General features: G+C 36.6%; 1 pseudogene across 1 annotated transcript in view; it reads left to right on the plus strand.

Annotated features, from left to right (window-relative positions):
- Positions 1-24,621, plus strand: part of LOC109053860 — a 111,674-nt pseudogene that overhangs the window by 58,386 nt on the left and 28,667 nt on the right. The window contains exons 4-8 of the transcript XR_006155587.1: positions 12,986-13,097; positions 14,005-14,133; positions 21,488-21,644; positions 21,718-21,852; positions 24,319-24,412. The product of XR_006155587.1 is annotated as a protein kinase C alpha type-like (transcript). The remainder of the gene's footprint in view (positions 1-12,985; positions 13,098-14,004; positions 14,134-21,487; positions 21,645-21,717; positions 21,853-24,318; positions 24,413-24,621) is intronic.

The raw sequence follows: 24,621 nt of genomic DNA on the forward strand, positions 1-24,621 counted from the left end.
TTAATGCTAATCTGCACTACAGTTTCAAGTACACCTGAAAGTGGACATTATGCGCGTCTGGATTCATCCCTTGATGGAGTTTGATAAGTCTATCCTGCAGTTTAATGAATGCCTGATAATGTGTTTTTATCCCCCAGTGGGACGGGGGATTGTAATTAGATGCGCCTCTTTTGTCTTTGAGGAAATTTGCGTTCTGCATTTAAATATGCTTGTTTTTTTTTCCCACCATGAATATGACACAGGAGTAATTTAGCATGATCGGTTTAATTCAAATGCAGAGTGCTTGTGCTGTGACATTCAGGCTTGTGGTGAGCTGTTTTACAAGAACAAGGGAGTCTTTTGTCAATAACACATAATCAATTATAGGTACGGCTGTCCACTAATTGACACTTCCTGACATGGCTCACGCAGAATAACATTAGCATGATTTACCCCGCAGGCTGTTTGATTTCAGATTGTATGAATGTTTTTATTGTTGGAGCCAGAACAAAATAAACTGGAAACATAAAACAAACAGGTTGAAACAAGGGTGCATTATGGATAATTATCAATTTTGTGTGCACTATTGTGGAATATGTTGATTTTGACATGCAAACAATGCTTTTCTAGACACGTACAATGATATTTCAATGTTTTTTTTGTTTTTTTTTCGGTAACGCTTTACAATAAGGTTCCATTTGTTAATGTTAGTTAATGTATTAACTAATATGAACAAACAATGAACAATACATTTATTAATCTTTGTTAATTTTAAATAATGAAAATACAGTTTTTAGTTCATGCTACTTGACAGTGCATTATCTAATGTTAACAACCGCAACTTTTGATTTTAATAATGCATTAACATTAACTAAGATTAATAAATGCTGTAGAAGTATTGTCCATTCTCAGTTCATGTTAACTAAAGAAGTTAAATAATGTTACCTAATGAACCCTATGATGAAGTGTTCTCCTTTTTTTTTTTTTTTTTTTAAATTTTAATGTGCCATTTGGAAGCTAATTGTTATCATAATTTCATTAAATTAAATTAGATTAAATTAAATTAAATTAAATTAAATTAAATTAAATTAAATTAAATTAAATTAAAAAATACCGATATTTGATAGTACCTTGACATTACCAGCTAACTGTTATCATAATTTCATAATTTCACTTTTGGTGTGAAAGGGCCTTTACAGTTACAATAAGAAACACGCCCAGCCCGGGTGACAAAATGTAACTCAAAAGTAACCTAATGCATTACTTTCCATAACACATTTAGTTTCTTTCTCAAAAATAATTTTCCCCAACACTGATAAACATGTAATACTATAGTATCATGGTTGTATCACTGGACTTTTACCTTCTAGCTTTCCTAACACATACACTGATCAGAGAAGACCAACAAAGACCCAAGCCGCAAATCCATTCCTCAGATAATAATTCATGTCAATGAAATCAGTGGCATCAACCCAATCACCTGCTCATTCAGTGTGTGGATGACAGATTATGGATCGAGCTACTGAGCCGTCGACTGTCTAGATCAAATGAGGCGGCACACACATAGATTAATTATTCAAATTCCCATTATGATTTCACAGCACAGCTACAAGCTTAACAACTCGATCTTTGGGGCATTATTTCAGCTAGGGCTGATGAGTCGAATAGCCCACTAGAGTTTGTCTCATTCTGTCTCCTGTGTTTCAGATTGTCTAAACCCTTTACAGAAAGGCAGATAAAGTGATGGAAATATGATGCCATTTTGATCCTCTCGCCACAGTGAGATTATACTGCATTTTCATGGATTTGTGATCACATACGTGCAAATAAATGCACAATTTAATCAACTTTCTTCATGTATACAATAATATTACTGTGATTTCAGAGTTTTATTTTTCACAGAGAGAGAGAGAGAGAACTTTTCTTTTTGGTATGTTTGGTATGTGCTGCTTCATCTGTCTCAGAGCTCATCATAATCATCATGTTTTTGGTGTATCCATTTTTGAGATGGAAATGCTTTAGGTTTTCAGCAGGGAGAGAGATTTAATAAACCAGGCAGATCCTCTCAAGCTGCTTCGGCAATATACCTTCCCCTAGAAACTCAACAATGTATCTGACAGATATTTTGAACCATAATTTGCATCAGTAAAACAGTACACTGAAAAAAAAATGTATTGTGAGGTTAAAAAGGTCAATAGATGACCTTAATAATAGTAAAAATGAATACATTTTCTCAGTTTTGAGTATTGTTGTATTACACTACTATAAATGTATTCTTAAAATGTTCTTCGAAAAATATTTGAGCACTTAGGAATTTATTTTTTATTTTTTTCATAAAAAGATGTTCATGGAACATCTAACTGTTCAAGGCACACATCAGAGATCTTGGTTCCAATCCACAGCTATGTGTATGTTACAGCTATGATAACAAGAAGTATAATTGGATAATATCACAGTGTGTTTTGATACAGCATCAGTGAAGCTGTCTTTAGCTCATCACCATAGCAACATATCCGTTGTCCATGCCATGTTTGTTCTGCACAATTAGTTATAATCTCTTACACACCATTAGCTGCATTTACATTGATCCTCTCATACGCTGTTTCCATTATATGTCCATTAGATGTACGTGGACCGCTATTTTCCCAGTAGTGTTGCATCTTTTTGTGCCATGTACTTCCTGCGCAGCATCTCGCTTCTATTGGTTTAGCAATGAAATCATATGCAAATGTTAACCTCAGGGCAGCATGGGGATAACAGCTCAGAGGATTGTGTCTGTGAGAGATAAGCATCAACCGGTGATCTTCAGAACAGAGCTCCAGGCTTCACTCTGCTCATCTCGTACAGGAAACACAGCCATCACATTATCATCCCATCTGCTTTTACAGTCGATCAGCCTCTAAACACAATGAGAATGTTTGTAATGTTTGATAGAGTGTCATTTTTGGATGTGCATTATCTGGAAACATACAGTCTTCACTTACATCCGGATTTAATGACAGTCTGAGCAATCATGTTTACAACCATTACATGCACATCATTAAAGTCTTACAAACTTGTATCTCTATTACAAAATACAGATAAAGACACTTTGGCAGGTTAATGTTTTCACAATTACTTGTTTTATTTGTACTTGTACAGATATACAGTAAAAGAACAGTGGACACACATGACAAAGAATTCCTATTAATACAGGAATATTTAAGCGGTCTCATTTTTATTTTCAGAAATCGTAATAAAAACTGGGTAATGGTAATCAGGTTAACACAACATAATCAGTATTAATATTGAACTAATACTCATTTGACATTCATGTGTACATACAGTACATGTAGTAAGTGCAGTACATGCTCAACATGCGCACGTTTAAAATCATGCTGTTTTATTATAGACAGTGTTACCTGATGCACTTACATTGTGGAAAAAAATGACTGAAAGCCTGAAGTAGTAATTTCTTGTAAAACATTCTCCAATAATCACAACTTTTAACTTTCATTTTGTTTGGAGTACATTATGATGCGCATGTACTGTATGTTTAAACATAAAAAGTACATTTGCAGTCTGCAATCACATTAAATTTGTACTGACAATAAGTTGTGCATGTCTGTGTGATTTATCAGGGTGTCCGCTGGTCCTTAAAAAGTCTTAAAATGTCTTAAATAATGTTTTCTTAATATAAGGCTGTAAAAAGACTTAAAGGGATACTCCATCGCAAAATGAAAATTTTGTCATTATTTTCTTAACCCCATGTCGTTCCAAACCCATAAAAGCTTTGTTCGTCTTCAGAACACAATTTAAGATATTTTGGATGAAAACAGGTAGGCTTGAGACTGTCCCATAGACTGCCAAATAAATAACAGTGTCAAGGTCCAGGAAAGTATGAAAAGCATCGTCAAAATAGTCCATCTGCCATCAGTGATTCAACCCTAACGTTATGAAGCAAAATAATTCCAAACAAAGCCACAGCGCTGTTTTGCGTCTCTGAACAACATGATGGTGTTTCGTTCCTGAATTAATCAACCGTTTAGAATGATTTGGTTCAATTGCAATGACTCACTTATTAACAGTGACTTGCTGCCACCTACTGGCGGTTTTAATTTCACATTTAAAGTTTATTTTCATTTTTTAAATCATTTCAAATATCAGTATTCAACGTTTTATGTTAAATATATCAAATTATTTATGCATTTGTAACTACAGGTTAAATGCATTCATGTTTTCCATTAAACAGTGTGTTAATACTTCTAAATGCCACTTCAGGTGCAGATATGTCTGGATTGCAAAGACGAATTTTGTTTATACTGATTTCATTTGCTTGGTAACAGCCCAAATGTCTTATTATTCTAATTCACTGATTAAATGTAGGAATTTTAATCAAAAGATAATGCGCACTTAACAGAAAAAAAATGGCTTTATAAAGGTAAAATGCCCATTAAAGGTAAAAATCAATTTAAACTTATTGGAAAAGATAAATTTCTATCTGACCACCACACAGAATATGAAGAATTTGAAAAACTTTAGGAGTCCACGAAAGTCCTTAAGATACCAGCATGATAACACACTTAATCAGTTGAATGAATGACTCAATGACTCCACCACTTACTGGTCGTTTAGTTGACAAGTATGTTGCAAAGTATGCATTTTCCCCCTCAACATTCCTTATTTGTACATTCATAAATGCATTTAAAACATTAATAAAATAAAATAATTCATTTGTAATTAAATTAATTTTATCAGCAGTTTAAATTATTTAATCTGCCTTGTAGCAGCCCTATAGTGTATATTGAATTTATTGATAAATTGTAATAATTTGACATGAAAGATGATGCATACATCTAAAAAGGTTAAAAATATTATATTTTATTCACCTTTGTAAAGGTAAATAAAAATATGCAGATTTAAGTATGTAAAAGCTGATAGAACAGAACACTGCTGAAAATTTTTCTTCAGAATAAATTGTTTACTCCACCAAAAATCTCAGTGATGCAGTTATTTTTCAGGGATATTTTTTATGGAATATTGTCTGCTGACATTAAAAGTTCACTGTACATTGTAGTAATAAATATCATTTATTACAGCAATGATGTATATATAAATAAAATGTGTATTTCCATTACAGGTTTAGGTCTGAAATTTCATATAAGGTGGAATTAAAAAGGTTTTAAAAAGTCTTAAATTTAACTTGATGTCTGTAGAAACCCTGTTTATGCAACAACTACTCTTATAATAATAACAGTGTGGACAAGTGTATAGCTGTTTGTGTATCTAGTATACATATGAATCATCGTAAGATATACAATCAGCATTTTTAGAAATGACTGAATTCAGAGAGACAGTGAAAGAAAACACGAGTCTGGAATAATCCACATCACAGTCACCTCGCGCTGCAGGCAGCAGTACATCCTCAAATAATATCACACACCATTAGGGAAGCACATTTCAGCCTCATTAAATGCCTCTTTAACCAGATAAAACAGATGCATCTAATAGACACACATTATTATTTTTGCAACAGCATTCCCTAAAGGTTTCATAGATCAATCTGTGCTAAGTCTGACAAATAAAACAGCTATGGATATTATTACAAGCTATAATTCAGTAGCTGCTTACTGTTAACTGTACTTTAATGAATCAAGCTGTGCTTGAAATGTACATCATGTGATACAGACTGAAAAACAGGCTCTTCCACTCATTTGCAGTTAATGAGTCAGCTAATTAGTGACATGAAGCGATGATGTTGTCGATTCATGAGTGAGTGATGTGTTTTCACATCTGTAATCACGGTAGCAGGGTGTTTCTCTATGGGACAACACATGTCAATTCCTATATATGTCACCACCATGGACTTTAAGGGTGTGTTCACACTTGTAGCTCGGTTCGTTTGGTTAATTTGGTCCAGACCAAAAAGGAAAATGATACATTTGGTCCTGGTCCGATTAGCGTTCACATTGGCATTTTTGACAGCAAACCTAAAGACACCAACCTAAAGCACCCCGATCAGTCTGCTCAGTGCCGCTTTAAGTCGAACGCACCTCATGCCGTCTGCTGGACTAAGCGCGCTTATTCTTGCGTGTACATATAATTTTATTTTCACCACCTGTAAACTCACAGAGAGCTCATAAAAACACTTTACCTCATCGTTGCTCCTCTGCTCACTTTATTTTGGTTACACCGTGTCATCAAATCATGTCACACAGCATCACATCTTGTCATTACTTCCTGTTTTTGGTTTGTTTAGAAGTATTTGGTCCGTGTCATATTTAATTTAAACCATACCAGAGATCGTTTGCAAATGGACAGAGACCCATCTGTTTTAGCAGTCTCAGTCCAATTGTTTGGTGCGCACCAGTGTTCGGATGGCAACGTTCACACTTACTCAAACGAACTGCACTAACAGAGTAATCGCAGCAGGGTTCGTTTCAATCAAACCAAACATGACAAGTGTGAACACACCCTTAGTTTATTTTCTTCCCTCATGTTTTCCCCTGACCTAGTTTTCCCATGTGTGTTGATTAGTTCATTCTGTTCACCTGTGTTCTGTTAATCTAGTCATTAGTCCCTTGTTTGAGTTATTATAAGTACTCCCCATTCTGTTCCTTATGTTGTCCGGTATTGTTGATGTTACCCTGTGTATGAGACATTCTTCATCTTGTGGATTACTATAAAAATGATTTGTTTCTATTATCTTGATCCTCGCAGCAGTCTGTGTTACAATACAAACCAGCTACATAAAAACAATTACAACAAGCTATTAGATTGAACTGTTCAATTTTACTGACCAACTATGATTTATTGTTTAAAATCATAAAAATGTTCCAGTTCTGAATGCTTATTGGTCAAAACAGCTTCCTATGCCATGTACAGGCACAGGAGGTTGTACAGTTTTGTGAATAATGTCACTCCACTGTAAAACACCTTTGTGTTTTGAATATTTACAGTATAGCACAGCTGCTATTTGCTGCATTTCTTAATTGGGTATAAATTTTGATTTGTTAGCATCGCATAAGCAAGATTGTGCAAATTAATAAAACTTGTTTTCAGATGGTATATGAAGTAATTACTGTATTTTTCTTAGCCCACTGGCAAATGTTTTTCTGATTCTGATTTATGCTTAAAACAAGAATTAAAACAATCGACACCTATAAACCTATACCAAAGTCAAGACAAAGTGAATGTGAATACTCCCATTCAGCCATTTATAGATGAATCTGAACATAATAAACCCTGAGTATCAATAATACAAAAAAATTTAAATCAGGCTGTAGTCAGGACAGCCATGCTGAAGCAAATGAGATGACACTCAGTTCTAACTAATGTTGGCTTCCAGTATGAGGTAAATTAGGGACACTTCCATGCTAGTTTTGACTGGTCACACATCATGGATAGACTGTTAAAATGCTTTGTATTGATTGTTATTTTGGTTCTTTTCTGAAAGTTGAAATCAAAAGTTGTCAGTCTAATCCAAATCATTTTTGTCTTTAGTGTAAAAGCATGTTGGCAGTCTGTACAGAATAATCCTTCACTTCAGAGAGTAAATCTTCCCCTTATGGAAGCGCCAACATTATTAAAAACATATCTGCCTAGTGCCAACAGTCTGTTTCTTCAGTAAAAATTGAAGGACACCGTATGTTCTCCTCTGTGTCTCCTCATAGCAGCCAAAGTGATCTAAAGTTGGTTGTTTTGCGTAAAAGGCAAAGGTTACTTTAAAGTGTCCCACACAGAAAGTGAGCTCACAGAACTCCTAGAAATCTCTGCAGATTCTTGTGAAATTGGGAAACCTGTAGTTCCCATAGTTCCCTTGTGTAAAAACAGCTTAAAAGTAATGAGATATGCTGTTCTCGGCTGGTGTGGTCTGCTGGGTTTTAGAGCAGTTTTTAGGCTCCAGTCAGCTTTTCAGACTTTATTTTCCTAAAGTAAATGCAGCAAAAAGTGTAAAGTGAGGGCACAAATGTTTGTGTATAATATTGACAAAAAACAAAAGATATCTCTATATGTTCTGGGAATTTGTCGATAACTGATTAGACAATGTTTTGGTTAGTGTGTTTTTGTGCTGATACCTTTGATTTAGGCCTGTTGTGGTGATTCACTAAGAGGTGATTCCTGCCGGACCTGAAACTCAAACCCACAACCTTCAGGTTTCAAGACTCTTTAACCATTAGGCCACGACTAATGGAGGTTTGAAATGGTGGAAATTGTTATAATGGGCCTCTTCTCAATAGGTAACAGTCTTGAATATTCTCTGAAATGTCCTTCTGCTGGAGTACCTGCTTTGACTCATCAGAGGTGCTTCGGAGGTGTTTGATGATGGAGGTAAGCGAGCCGTCTTTTGTCCTGTTCGGTGTCTTTGGCTTTCACACTGAGCTGTGGACACTAGCCATGGAAAAAATGGCAAGTGTGGAAATGTGGAGCTGCGCTGCCCAGGAATAAAAGGTCATATGCACTGTTGGCTACGTGCACACACACAGGCACCTGCAGCGAAAACACACACACACACACACCCACACTGACCTGTCCTTCAATACTCGGTTCATCCCAGGAGAAGAAAGAGTGAAGCAGAAGATGAGCTTTTATTTTCATCGGTGACTGATTCACTCGACAGCTGTAAAGCTGATTATATCACAAATGGCATGAGCAGAGACAGAACACACAGGATGAATGAGGATAAACATGAGAGGAACAGACCGCTGAGATTAAAGAGAGGTGCAGGCCTCTAATAACCTCAAAGATATGGAGTTCGAAAGTTTACCATTGCTCCCGCATGATGAACTGCCCAATGCCATTTTTAACTCGATTTGCTGGATGCATTAAAAATCAACAACTGGCAATTGCTTTGTTTTGAATGCAGTTTAAAGCCTTCTTATAAAATGATTTAGTAATTTCTTATTTCACTGTCCCTGTGAACTTGAGTTGAGGAGCGCAGTTTTCCACAATGTGTTGACGTATTTCAGATTGACCCATAAATCTGTAACTCTTTTACATTTTTTCCAATTGATGCTAATTTGGTATATTCATACCACTCATTCATATATTTTTGTACGATCTGCTTATGCCCCAGTAGTCTCACATAGCCAGACCTTCAGACTGATGGCAGAAGGTCTGGGAACTTTGTCCGGTTTGAATGGTCAAGGACCGCCCAAGAGATAAAGCAACCAATCCCATTTCGTTTTCTGCAGCGTCGTGTTTTGGGGCGTGGAAATGTCCCCACAATAATAGACCAATGTGTAAAACTTTTGGATTTATTGTAAAGAGTCTTTGCCGTGAACTTTACATATTTCACATACATTTGAAAATCCACAACACACACGTCTCCCAGAAATTATGTATAAATCAACCAATCCGATGACAACTTCGAAACTCTTGAAGTGTTTCCAATTTTGTGTACCATATGCATCAAATGTTCAGCCAACGGTCCATGGGCGTGACATCTGAGGCTAAGACTAATAGGTAATAGGTAGCAGTACATAACAAAGAGGTGGTATCACCATCTGCTCATGTCCTCTCCCATCACCAGCAAAGTAAATATGTTTAGTGCATAGCAGAAATATGGAAATTGGGATGCAGCTATCGTAGTTAATTCTGTGCCAAAATTCTGTCGGAGCAGCTTGAGACCAGCCAGCAACATGAAAAAAAAATAGCCAAGGTACTAATTAGAGCGCTTCAGTGACTCTCTGCCAGTCACAGGGTTCTTGGGGTCTGTCCACTGTTTGTTTTCATCACACGCTCCTCCATTGGCCAGGAGGCCGGCACACAGACTGCATCTGCTTTGCTTTGCTTGCACTCTGGCATTTTCAATTAGTACTTAGACAGGGTGACAAAAGCTGTCTGGAGGAAATAGCACACTACACGAGGTAGATCTGAACACAGCTACTCATTTTCTGCTCTTCAGAAACCACAATGCCTGGATCGAGAATTATTACACTGCATTTCTGCTTTAGTTCTAGTTATGCATATACGTATAGTGCATAGTACTGTATAGTACATAGTAATATAGTGTATGTAATGCCTAGTGTTGCATAGCTAGGATGTTGACTGTTGACAGGAAGAAGTTAGCTGTGAAATCACATACTGTCTAGTGGGAAGGCCACTACATTTGGTTTGAGTTGGATGAATTTATTATTATTATTATTTTTTATTTTTTGTATAGTATAGTATAAATATATGTAGTATATAAAATGGGTAGAAGTGGGCAGATTTTGACATAGCAACTTTCTGACATGCATGTAAAATGACCACATAGTAAATAATATAGCCAACAAACTGTCTGACACAAACCAACTCAGCAAGGATCAGTCAAATCTTGCATTCAGTGATCATCTTTTATTTTTATCTGATGTTGAGGGACAGATAATTCTGATATAAGTTCAGAAATACCAGAAATAATAGATGTGCAGCAAAGTGCATGGCAGCTATTTGAACAATACTGTAGCATTCTGTATAATAATGGGTAATAATTCTCCTTCACAGACTCTGAAAACAAAGCTGAATACTGTTGGAGTCAAGGATATCCAGTTTATCCCAAGGCTCATTAATACCTCAAAGAAAACTGTGAAATATATTTCAAATATTCAACGCCATAAACCTTGTGAACTTCGTAGTTCTTTGTCAGAAATGCTCATTAGCAGCCTGGGAACTTGTAAACATGGCTTTGTTTCCCAGTGGACTGATATAAACCTGTGCTGCCTGACTCAAAGCCAGCTAATCAGAATAGAGCCCATCAGTCTCACCTATTTCCATTTTTTGTGCACAACCAACCCTGATTCTGTTTGTGATTGGTCCATGAATGTACCTTGTAAGTGTACCTACAGTACTATGGCTGATTTGTGAAGCTTAAGGTTTCAAGGGTCAACCCTTAACTCTTTCCCTGCCTTTCCATGTTTTCACTGCTATACAGTAGGGGGCGCTATTATACATCATCAATATGAGTACAGAATCTCCAGATTAAAACACAGGCGAAGAAGAAGCAGAAATAAGTGACCAAGTGAAATAGTAGCCATAGCATTTTATGCTGTGTTGACCAACTACAGCTAACGTTTATTTGCTGTATCGGCCATGCAATGATCTAATTTCTGGTACAGAAATAGAAATACTTCCTAACAGTCACACTTCACTCAGCATTCCCTTGCAGTTTTGATGTGCAGTTAAACCAGAGTCTGACAGCACTTTATTAATGTCAGATTAATGGTTCAGTTATGGGAAAGCTTGAGACCCCTCAAATACATTCACATTCTCATTAATTTCAATCCACTTGAAGACAGGTTAATTGGTTGCCATATTTGCATGGCCCAGTGAAATAACCCTGCAGACTTATGGTTAACATCCTGCTTCTGGACAGAAACCGCAGAAGTTGTCGCAGTCAGCCTCTGTTAGGTAACTGCTTTTGTTGCTTTTGGTTTGCAGTTGACGGTCACCTTGGAATTCTCCTCCCAATTTCAATGAGGCGTATGGAAGATTGTGATTATCAGTGCTGTTTACTAAGTCAAGCATCATTAGTACTTGTCACGCTGCTGCTAGGAAGATGATGAAGACAATAACAAAGAACATACAGTATAAACAAATCCTTTTAATGGTAATCCACAAGAGGTTCTAACACACATGATAACATTCAACAATATCCAACAACCAAAGGAACTGAGGAGGGAACTCACTGTAAATACACAGACAAGAGAGGGACTAAATGACTTAATTAATTAACACAGGTGAGCTGAATGAATTAATCAAGGGAACTAAGGAAAACTAGGTCAAGGAACTGAAACAAGGCAGGAGAAGAGAAAAACACAGAAAACAAGGTTCAAACCGTGACAGTACTATTGCTCATACTTACAATTTTAACCAAGCACAAGATAAAATGAGTGGAAAAAGCAACCACCCACAGCAGCAAGTTTAGCACCAGCAAGCAGCAGTCACACTTTATCCAGGAAATATGAAAATCCTAATTAATTTCTTCCTCAGAAATGCTTTTTTGTAGCATTCTGAGAGCAGGTTTCTTGGTGGACTGATAAGTTGTGTGCACCGTGTCTCCTGGATGTTGCATTAAGCATCCAATCAGACTGTACTTGGCAGTTTTTGGCAGAGTCCCGAAGTGATGTATTCTGTAGGTCAGCCAGGAAGTTAGCATCACCCTGGTTCCTTTCATTGACTTTTCAATTACTGCAGAATATAAGGTCTGTGAACAACAAAAGTATATGAATCTTACATGTTTGGTAACCACCAATAAGCTTCTGACAACTCTTTCTGTCTTAAAACGGTATATATATATATATATATATATATATATATATATATATATATATATATATATATATATATATATATATACAGTAAAAAAAAAAATATATATATATATATATATATATATATATATATATATATATATATATATATATATATAATTTATAATTTAGTTTTTCTCAAACTTTGAGCTAGCAAACCACTGATTGTGATAAAAAAAATTTTTTATCATTTTATTTTACAGTGAAGGAGTGTGATCCTAATAATTCAGGAAATACCTGTAAAAAAAAAAAATAAAAAAAAAATAATAGTGTTTTTTTGTAAATTCTTTAATTAAAATTTCCCTAAAAGTAGTTTGCACTTTATTTATATTATGCCAGTCTTTTTTTTTTGTTGTTTGTTTGTTTTTGTTTATGGTTTGCAAGAGTGAAAAACTCCTTTTCAAGAGAAGTAAAAGCTTTAAAAAAATCAAGATTGGGGTATTACTGACACTTTATGTCATAGAACAAAATGTGAGAAGAGCTTAAGCTTGTATTCACCACAGACCTTATTCCAGGCATTTAACCAAAAAAAAAAAAAAAAAAAAAAAAAAAATTCCAATTGACTTCAGGGCAATAGAACCGGAAGTGCTTACATGCTGTCTAATTTCCGGATTTTGGCCTCCTAAAATCATCATCATCATCCCTGCAGCACTCTATTGTAGCACATAGTTTGCATGAGTTGCTCCGTGAATTTTTTCATTAGTCCAACTGCAAATCTCTTTTCCACTTTTCTGCAGGATCCCAGAAGCAAGCACAAGTTCAAGATCCACACCTACGGCAGTCCCACCTTTTGCGACCACTGCGGATCGCTGCTGTACGGCCTCATCCACCAGGGGATGAAATGTGACAGTGAGTGAGAACCTCTCGTCATGCCCTTTTGCACAGACGCAAGACCATCTTCTCTTAACCAAATCTTGATGAAACCTGAAACAAAATTAAAAGAACTGGCCTCAGATCAGTGTGAAAGGGCAGCTCCTGCCCCCAGCTCTACAAAATTCATCTGGTTCTGCTTTTCCCATCCATAATGAGGTCAAATGTGCTTAGACTTGTATTTTGCATAAATGCCTCCTTCATTTGAACCAGAACATTCCTGTTTCTCTTGAGCGCTCTGGCTCTAATGGGAATGTTATCACAGATATTAAGGAGAACAGATTGAAGTAATTTATGTGGGAATAGCAGCATGTTTGTAATTACATTCATGCAATCTGCTCATCCACACCTCTCTGAGACGACACACCACAGAGATTTTCTGTCTCCACAAATCAACTTCAGCCTCAGCATGTTACACACACACTTTCTCTGCCATTGGCCTGGTGCTGCTGTCCAATAGCAAAAGCCATATTGATACACCCCTGTAAAAACACTCCAACAAAAAGTTTGCTTGTGCACAATCATGCTTGTTGTTAACATGAAATTCATCATGTTCACATTTAAATTACAAATTCAATGTCTTATGTGAACAATTCATCAGTGGATGTTATTCAAAAGAAAAAAAGTCAACACAACAGATCTTTATACGACAAAAGCACTTTGTTCCTACAAACATAAAGTGGATGTGGATAAGACATAATGATGCACATATGCATGCATTCTTACAAATATTTCCTCAAAAAATCAGTATATAAAATCAACCCCTACATACACTGTTCTGTTGAATAGAGCATGGAAGTAAACTGGAATGTGAATGCCATTGTATGTTGACTTTAATGTGTGTAATCCTGTAGCACTTACAGATGTTTCTCTCTCTTGTTCTCAGCCTGCGACATGAATGTTCATAAACAGTGTGTGATGAACGTGCCAAGTCTGTGCGGGACCGACCACACTGAACGCAGAGGAAGACTCTTCCTCAAGATCGAGGTCAGCGGAGACAGACTCCACGTCACAGGTCAGCATCCCACATGCATTGGGAACATCCTAGAATAGGATAGAAACAAATCCCAACAGGGTAATCACAAACAGGTTTTGTATCATCCTGAAAGATTTTATTTTGTCATATGACATGGCTACTTACCAGCTAAATAAACCCAAAGCACACAGAAAAAGCCATCACGTAAGTGTTAATCGAGTTTTCATTCATGTCTTATCATGCTTGACCATAACAAATACACACAAAATATGTCAAAATCCCAGTCTTGGCACACAGTCAGTTATGTCTTAAGAAAATCAGATATGTGTCAATATATTGTATCTATGAATTAGGTCTTAAAGTGACAGCAGCCTAATATGCCTGCTGCTGTCTGCATCCTTAGCATTAAAATAAAGTGTTAGCAGACATTCTACTAATATTCTAATGACTAGTAGTTAACGTAGTTGCAAAGTCAATTATTTAATTTATACAGTGAAAACTCTGCAGAGGGGTTCGTTCCCCCTCATGGTCTCCCACCAGATTCAAGTTTGTGTACTCTATGAATTTGCCATGTTGATTGATATGAGCTGCAAAATTGGAAGTGACCTGAACGAGTACTGCTTCTCACAGCCATATCATTGACATGGACTCTTTGCCTGCAAATCATTGCTGAAGTTGTGCTAATGTAACTGAATCAACAACAGTTTATACAAAATCTGCCTTCCCTGCTGGGAGGAGTAAGATGTCAAGAAGGGGATCCAGCATCCACATCACAGATGGCTATATCTCACCCTTTATTGATCTCTGAGTGTCTTGACAAAGCTAAGCTAATTTTCTTCTTTAGTTCTCATTGCTTAAAGCTATCAGGGTATTTGCAAATATTGCTTGTTGTTTAAGGCTAGTTGTTTAGTAACATGCTTGTTGCTATAGGCTTACTGGTTGTATTTCGACACTCTGGTTCCCAGTTAAACTTGCCACAGCAGAGGCTTGTTTTTAAAGCTGTTGTTTAAGGGTATCTGATTTATGAAACATGCTTGCTGATTAAGGCTCATATAGTATTGGAAAAGCCATTTTTTTAAGCGTATCAGACTATTATTGCCAACATGCTGCGTTTCAGACAGCAGCATGCTTGTTGCTTAAAGCTATCTAGTGTATCAGTAAGATACTTGTTACTCATCGCACAGTATGTAAATTTTGCTACTAAAGGTTGTTATTCAAATGCTAACAACGTCATTTGGATAAGTGCAACATGCTTGTTGCCTAAACCTCGGTGATTGACCATATGCATGTTGCTTAATCTTTTCAGGTACTGCATTAAAGGGGCATGCTGCTCTTCTCAGCCACTTAATAAAGAAGAGCACCCATTTGCTACTACTCTCCTCCTCTCCTCCTGCTGCCCCATCCATTGCTATTTCAGAAAGACATGCTTCTTATTTCAGATTTTCCATCAATTTTTTGGTTGGGGGGTTATTGCTGCTCTTCCTGCTCATTCATGAGAGCCTGCATAAATGAGCAGGGAGCTGTTACCCAGAACAGAACCATGCCGCCAATCCAAACTGTATGCAAAGTGTCAATCATTTTGGCGATAGTGGTCCTAACAGAATTATTTGTATAATTCACATAACATGTTCCTATTTTGATCTCTTTGCATGGTCCTTATTTCTCAGATTTTATAATACTTTGATGCTGTTTTTTCCACAAACTGCTAGTTAGCATTAAGCTGTCATGGTAAGTCATGTGTTGAGGGTTGAGTGGGTTTAGAGACTGAGCGTGTTTGTGCGTGTGGAGGGCCCAGGGTCACAGCAGGACTAAGGCAGGCAGCAGGTATGAGGGAGCTTAAGTGCCAGATGCCTGGCCTGACGCCCGGCTGGTGTGATGGTGGGGGTTTATGTGGAGGAGGAGGCATGAATGCCAGCCTGTGGCCACTCAGAGACTTTTGCTCCAGTGAACACATTACTGTGACCTGGCACCTCTTCCCTGCTGTGAGAATATCATCTCTGCTTATCTCTGACCTTACACACAGAGACATGCTGAAGTCAGGCAGGGGCTGCACACGGATCCGCTGATGATTATCTGGAGAATTCATCATGAGTCCCGTTCAGGAAGTTCTACAGTTATTAAAAGTCATAAACAGTGATTATAGTGTAGAAGGAGCCATATTCTACACTATTGCATTTTATTTCCCTCTGAACTGCAGTTGATGATGTTAGTCTGGCGTTATTTCACCACACACACACACACACACACAAAAACAGTTTATTTTTTTTATATTTTTTTACTGTGTTTTCCATCTTCTCTGGCGCTTCAAAGAATAGGTCTTTTACTCAACTTCCTCTTGTTTCAAACCCTTAAAACTTTTGTTTTAGACTGAAAACATTCAGTCATCCCTATTTACCGTACATCAGTCATCATCTCCTTAGTCATGCTTTTCAGTGCAGGGTATTATCCAGCGTGTTGAATGCTGAGCATCATTTAAACAGGTTTTTAATGGCAACACACACTTATTAGATATTAAGCGAGTGGTTGATACAAGAATTGCTAGCAGGAAGTGTTTGGTCAACCAGTTTCATTAGACATCATACTTTTTGGCTCTTCACCTATTTCATCTTTTAACTTAAAGGGGTCATATGACGTTGCTAAAAAGAACATTATTTTGTGTATTTGGTGCAATGCAATGTGTTTATGTGGTTTAAGGTTTAAAAAAAACACATTATTTTCTTCACAAAATGTACATTATTGTTTCTCCTCTATGCCCCGCCTTTCTGAAACAAGTCGATTTTTACAGAGCTCATCGGTCTGAAAAGTGAGGTGTACGCTGATTGGCCAGCTATCCAGTGCATTGTGATTGGCTGAATACCTCAAGCATGTGATGGAAATGTTACGCCCCTTACCATACTGTGATGCCCTGTGTCCCGTGCGCGACAGGACAAAAACAATAAAACCCATTACAAACAAGGCATTTGTTGCATCCAATGGGGACATAATTACTGATTATAATGACTTATATTGTGTAAACATAAAACCATGTCTGGAGAAATGACAAAAAAACAAGCGATACTCTACACTGTTCAAACCTCATGTTTGACTCATCAATGGCAAATTCTTTAAATATAAGAAAAATATAAAAAATAAAATAAACTGACACTGAATACTGGAGTGATGGGATAAAGGAATAAATTACATTTTAAATGTATTAAAGTAGGAAACATTTAAAATTTATTAAAATAGGAAACATTTTAAATTGTAATAATATTTTACAATATTAATGCTTGTCCTGTATTTTGTGATTGATAAATAAATAGACTTTATTTAGTAAGGGATAATTTACATAATGTACAATAAACTCCGACACGGTGATCAGATGCGAAACATCTAACTTTGAGGTCATGAGTGTATGAATTAACGTTTCTGCATTTGACATTGAGAGCATAGGTCGTAATGTAGATACTGTACATTGGAAATTTGCAGTTTTACAAATGCGAGAAACATGGTTTTTAAAAGAAAGATTGCTGTCAAATAGCACATGTAGGTTTCTAACCGATGACGAAGAATTGACAGCACAGCCATTAAGTGTTAAACAGTGTTCTAGGTTATTACCTATTATTAGGTTATTTCACCACATAAATAGCGACGAGGACATAGAATGTTATTTAAGAAGAAAGTTTTTTAAAATCTTTCCTTTTTAATATCTTAAATCCATTACAGTGTAGTAACAAAAATAATACTTTTCCTCAATTAGCAACACTTTTAGTACTAAGCCTGCTATTAACAGTGAAGTCATCCAGTTCCATTTTACAGTAAATACAATCAATAACCGAGGCACAAGTTGCGTTAGAATGAAATAAGTGGCCTCAAATACCTGTATGAACGTGTTATTCTGCGTTGCTTTTGACAACGGTTGTTATCGTGGAATAACATACCTCGGAATGTCGCTACTGACCAATCAGAAACGAGTATTCCAGGAAACTGTGTAATAGAATCATTTAACAAATATCACTGACCTCAAACTTTGGAATGGTAGTGTACTTTTTTTCTCATATAGAAATTGCTCTGTAGGCTAAAATTTGGTTGCAATCCTTAGTGAGATTTGATGTCTGAATTGTTCTTTTGATTGAGTTCTGTTCATTGAACTGAGTGATTTGTGAAAAAAATCTTTAGCTAGTAATCACAAATGGCTGGAAAGATCTTGGTAAAGTCATGGATATTCATTGGATAAATTTTTTTTTTTCAAAGTTTAGAGTTTGCATATGAGACCTCGCACTGGTTCTGAACGCTCTCTGTAGGCCTGAACTTCTGGAGTCTGTTTGTCTTCTTTAAGGGTTTTATTACATAACCACCCCTTCCTCCAAGCTTTGGTTTCAGCTAAACACGTTGGTGGTCCCTATCAGCACTTCCCTCATGGATCCAATTTGTAATGGAGGGCTCAATGTTGTTGTAAGTCTTACTGTGGGTCACCTGAGGTGCGGCTCAGTCTAATCAACCTCTGTCTCTCTGGATTCTGGAAACACTATAACAGTTCAAGAGAGGATGAATATATGCACAGTATTATTGGCTGTTTGGGCATGAAAAGTGCCTTAAGTGTCATGCATTGTTTCATTTCCTTATTCTGGGGACAGTTTCAGTGTGCAAATGCACAGAGCAGATAAATGTGACTGAGTGTTTTGATTGAGATTTATTGCTGTTATTGTATGTGAGTTTGTTTATTCTGGGCTGAAGTCAGATGGAGGAATCTTGGCTGACCCTTCCTGTTTTGTGGATAAACAATGGGAAGAAACCGCGCTCATCTGATTGCATTATCAGATTACCCAGCATGCAGTGGACTGGACATTTGGTGGTTATGTAACAGCACATCTGAATTTCTCAGGCTATTTGTGCGATTTGAACTACCATGGAAAACCAAATGTAAAAATAGCCTTTGAAGATTATGTTTTAGGAATTCATGCTGCCATCCATCAAGATCAGTAAGATATGATTTACTGGAAGTTTAGGATGAGGTCATATGGGCAACTAAAAAAAAAAAAAAACATTGCTGTAGTAGCAATATAATGAGGAAACATTATGATTATTGAATTAAATCTCTAAAAGTTTTATCAACCGTAGATTCAGATGCATTTTTCATCCAAACATTCTTAATTAGATTAACAACTGTATAAGAAGAAAGAGTCATGAAGCTGCAGTGTGTGTGTGTATATATGTGTGTGTGTGTATATATATATATACATATATAAAGCTGTAATTAAAACAAAGATTGTTGGAGTACATTTTAGAAAAAAAAATACTTTAATATTTCAGTTCTTCTACTTTAAATTTTCACATTTTTAATTTAATGTGTTATTTACCATTTATTGCGATTGTTTTGCGAAATTTACTAGCAGTTTTTTATACCAAATATGTTTTAGTGTATAAAGAACCAGACATCCAGACATCATCATAGGTTTATGCAAAATGTGCTAGGGTTTGAAACTGGTTGCCACGTTGTTGATACATGTATATGGTTGCTAAGGGCTGGGTTGATCGATTAATCATTTTTAACAGTCTTCATTTTGATGAACCAACACTGATTCTGTCTTTAGTCTATGCGTGAAAAAAACTTTAGTTAACATTTTTTTGTAGTACACCTGCCGTCCAATAATAGCAATAAGCTTTGTGCTTTAATACTTTTAATATGAAACGAAGTCTGAGCTTTCAAATTCTATCAATATATCTGAAATTCAAATAATAAATGTCTTCATGTGGCGTAATCGCTGTTAGAGACACATGAACCGATCATCACTTCCTCTGCTAGTTATAGCACAAAATAAACATGAATGAACACCAGATACTGTTGAAAGCAGCAAAAAAAAAAAAAAAACTTTAGGTCATTCAGAATAAGGCGTTAACAGAGTACTAATAAACAGACAATATGCTAGAAATATGCATGCTAAGCAACTTAAAATAAATGGTTACCAATTTAATAATATATTAATGCACCAACTGGCAGGGTCCTATGTGTGAGTGTTTACTATTGTCATTTTGCATTATTGACACACTATTTTCCTAATTAATGCTGTACAGTTGCTTTGACACAATCTGCATTATTAAAAGCACTATATAAATAAAGGTGACTTGACTCGTGTACAGTATTAGTTGAGCATCAGTTGAGAAAAATTTGCAATGTACTGTACCTGATATAATTACAAACAAATTGATATTGAATCGATTCATGAAATCTGTCAGTAGTGGTGGCTAAAGTGTTTTTAGCATGTTGCTACATTATGAAGGTGATTTTGGTGGTTGCTATGCCATGGCCAGATGAAAATTGTAAGACTGTTTGCTTAGTAAAGTAACAACACACCTCTTCAACAAGCCACATGAAGTGAAGAATCATTCATGTCCAACAGCGTGAGACTGCACACTCAAGCTGAATGAACACTTAGGGTTTTGTTAAAATCATTAACTCTAACTACACATTAGATCAACTAATGGAACACCGTTTAATACATCAAATGCAGTTGTTTTGTATTATTAATTAATTTTGATGTTTTTATAATCAGACTGTCATTACATGTACAAAATGTTCTTCTTTTTTCTCCAGATAACTTTTGGTATAAATATAATTTCCAGAAGATTATGTTTAAAGCACTGATCTATATTATAGATCAGTGGTTTAAAGACACATGAAAGGAGATTAACAGCGATGGATCTTATTCCATCTGAAAAGCCTCAGAAGAGCAAGAAGAGCAAACGGATGAGCGCGGTGCTCCTCATAGATGTCGTATCTAAGCAACAGCCGTGGAAAATGCCTTGATTCTTGTTGACGTCTCGCTGTCAGCTACTAAGTGTAGGCGATGTGAAGAGTCAAATCAACGGCCACTATCTCACAACACTGTCAAGACCCTCAGAATGAGTTTTCAGTGCATTAGAGGTTCTTTAAGAGATTTGAGCGGTGTTTTCCACTGTTTAAGTTGCTTGCTTCCTAATGTTTCTGTGAGAAAGATTGAAAGAGACACGTCTCCCCCTTTTGGTCATTAGTAGAAATGCAGCCTGCCGGGCTGGTAAATTTATTTATTTATTTATTTTTGACAGAAGTTAGAGTGTTCAAATGCCACTTCAACTTCTTTGTTGCGGTCAGAGAATCATTTAGCAGTAAACCTGCTAATGAAAACCTGCTTAAAATATGAGGAACATAGATGAGATGGTGGCACTTCCTGTTCCTGTGTCCACATATTCCTCAAAACCTGTTTACACATTAAAAAACAACAACAGTGGTGTATAATTTCAGTAATAACTAATAGTAATATTATTAAAATAATTAATTAGCACTGAAAAAGATCTTGTAATTCAAACTTGATGTTTTCTCTTGTTATGGTTTTCATGCTTTAGTTCACGTTTTGATTTCTTTCTTATTAATCAGTGGGTGAGGCCAGAAATCTGATTCCCATGGACCCCAATGGGTTGTCAGACCCGTATGTGAAGCTCAAACTCATCCCAGACCCCAAGAATGAGACCAAGCAGAAGACCCGGACCATCCGCTCCTCACTCAACCCCACCTGGAACGAGTCCTTCATCTTGTGAGTCTGTTAGCATTAAACACACACTCTCACGCCGTTGTAGATGTGTTTCCTCATGCGTGTCTGTGTGCAGTAAGTTAAAGCCATCGGATAAGGAACGCCGTCTGTCCGTGGAGGTGTGGGACTGGGACAGAACCACCCGTAATGACTTCATGGGCTCCATGTCCTTTGGCGTGTCTGAGCTGATCAAGGCTCCTGTATGCGGCTGGTGAGTCAAATACACTGACAGCACAAACACAACAAACAACTGTTTTTCTTACATACTTTACACTGTCAAATAATGTTGTTTAATAAATGTTGTGGCTGTAAAACAGTGGCTGATATTACAGTTTAAATCTATCATGCTATCTCTGTGTTTTGAGTTATATTGGCAATTACACACTACAGCTCCAATTCAGGCAATAAACCATAAAAGGACATGCTTTATAGTCATTTCAATATGGTAAAAGACACTTATGTTCAATAAATAGTTAAAAATATTAATAAAAATCATAATTCTTGTATACAGGTGTGGTCGTAAGTTTACATACACCTTGGAGAATTTGCATAATGTTAATTATTTAAAAGGGTCATCAGATGCTACATGCGCTTTTACAAGTTGTTTGAACGGAAATGTTTTTTGGCAGTGTGTGTACACAACCACCCTATAATGATAAAAATCCACCCAGTGTTATTTTTTTTTTTTTAAATCTCGTTAAATAATTTCCCCTTTCTCAAATCGAGGTGATCTCAGATGCCTGTTCATGTGATGTCACACAGACAGGCCCCTCCCACGAGTTTGATTGACAGTAGCGTTTCAGCACAGACTGGACTGGCGTCTTACCTTAGACCCGCCCTGAGTGAGCTGTCATCAGTCCGCCATTGTTTCACCACCAGAGCAGATGTACACAAGAATGTCTCCTAACGATTGAGGTGTTCTGTTGTAATAATGAACATAGCAGTCGTCATTTAGTCGCTGAAGACGCAGTGGATTACATTTGTTTTTGAAGGGAATGAGCCCCTGATCTGCCTAAGTCTGCGTCCACACGAAGCCCGAGCTTTCCCTATCCAATCTTTTTTTTTTCTCGTCTCAAGAAATATCTGCGTCCACACGAAACCACGAAACCGACACAAACTGATGTAGTGTACATGCCAGACCAGCATGTGGCGCTGTAATTCTGCCACAGAGATACACTTAAAATGGAGAAGAAGACTTGGACAATGGACTTAAACCTTGCGCGCGGTATACAAACGAACATGGGACAATACATTTGTTAATCTGTGTTAATGTTAGTTACTAAAAAGACAATCGTTCCGTGTCTGTTCATGTTTTTGTTGCTGTTACGTGACGTAGCGGTGTCTGACTAGGGGCGAGACGTGGGCTGATGATGTCATCGTTTCAGAAAATTTACAGATTTGTTGTCCACACGAAAATGCAAGGGTGTCGTTTTCAGATTTATCCACTCTGATATAGTTTATATATAGTATAGTTATATACTATATATACTATAGTAATATAGTTTTCACTCTCCCAAAACGCCGGATCTGTCTGGGCGAAACGCCTATGCGATACAAAATTTATGCGTATACAGCTAAACGCGTCTTCGTGTGGATGGAGCCTATGTTCGCGCGAATCATGCGTGATCCAGCTTCACCAACAGAAAAAGTGAGTGTAAGGTTTTTTAATAATGTACTAATTAGCAAGTTTAACAATGAATGCGGCTAAAGTAAACTGTGCCTCAGAGAGTGGCTCTGAAGAGAGGGGCGGAGTCAGCAGAGCTCATTAACATTAAAAGGAAAATGCAACAAAACAGCTTGCCCTGAAAAGAGCTGTTTTTGACAGGGTTAAAATTGTGTTATTTACACTACCATTGAGAAATTTTAACCAAACTATGTTATAGACTTTTCAGTAAGACCCTAAAGAATTATATCAACTTGTGGAAAATGGGCATTCGATGACCCCTTTAAAGAAAATAAGGCATCATAAAATGTATTCTTTTATATGCTATCTATAAGCAGTAACTAGGAGTTTATTGATGGAAAACTCTTAATAATAGTTAACAGTAAAAATGTATTCCCTAATCTAAATTGTTTTTAAACAAAATGTAATAAATAAATAAATAAATAAATAAATAAAGATTATACTCAAAAATACATGCATCAAAAAAAATGAATGCATCATGTTGCCTTCTTCAGCATCAATGAATGTTTGCAATTTTCTCATACAGTCACTGTTGGAAAAGGTTCAACGATGCAGAAGAAGTTGTATAACCAAAGAATGTGTAGGACCTGGAGGATTTTTCTGAAAAACAATGTACAGTTTAACTGCTCGGGGACAAACCAGAGAGCATTAGGAATCAAGTGCAGTATGTAAACTTCTAAACAGGGTCGTTTTTATAAATGCAGCTATTATTTTATCTTGTCTGTTATGTGAAATAGCTTATTCCGGCGCAGTGCCATTTTTATAATCTTTTTTTTTTTTTTAATTATTAACCTTTATTAATTAATTAATTTAATTAATAATTTTATGCCTTGCAGAGCTGTATTTTACAGCCATGCTGTACAGTACATGCAGGCATGTAGTACCATGGTAATACCATGGTATGCTACTATTGCTGTAGCATACTTTTTAGACTGTACCATGATAATACTATTTTAAGTTTTTAGTTGTGTCTGATATTCTCTCATTTGACAGGTATAAGATGTTAAACCAGGAGGAGGGTGAGTACTACAACGTGCCCATCCCAGAGGAGAATGACATTAACCTGGAGCTGCGGCACAAGTTTGAGGTGAGTGTGTGTGTTTATCTCCGCAGCTCTCCAAACACACTCATTCATGCCAGAGGAGCATTGAAGAGTCCTGCATGGCTGTTCATTCTCAAGTCAAGTGATTAAATCACTTTTTAATGCGTAGTGAATGTTCTACGAGTGGCTGTTAAAGCCAGATAACAGGAATCACAGGACCAACGAATACGGTTTAGACTAGATCGTGACTCTCA

This window comes from Cyprinus carpio, chromosome A3 (assembly GCF_018340385.1).
Source record: "Cyprinus carpio isolate SPL01 chromosome A3, ASM1834038v1, whole genome shotgun sequence".
Lineage (NCBI taxonomy): Eukaryota > Metazoa > Chordata > Actinopteri > Cypriniformes > Cyprinidae > Cyprinus > Cyprinus carpio.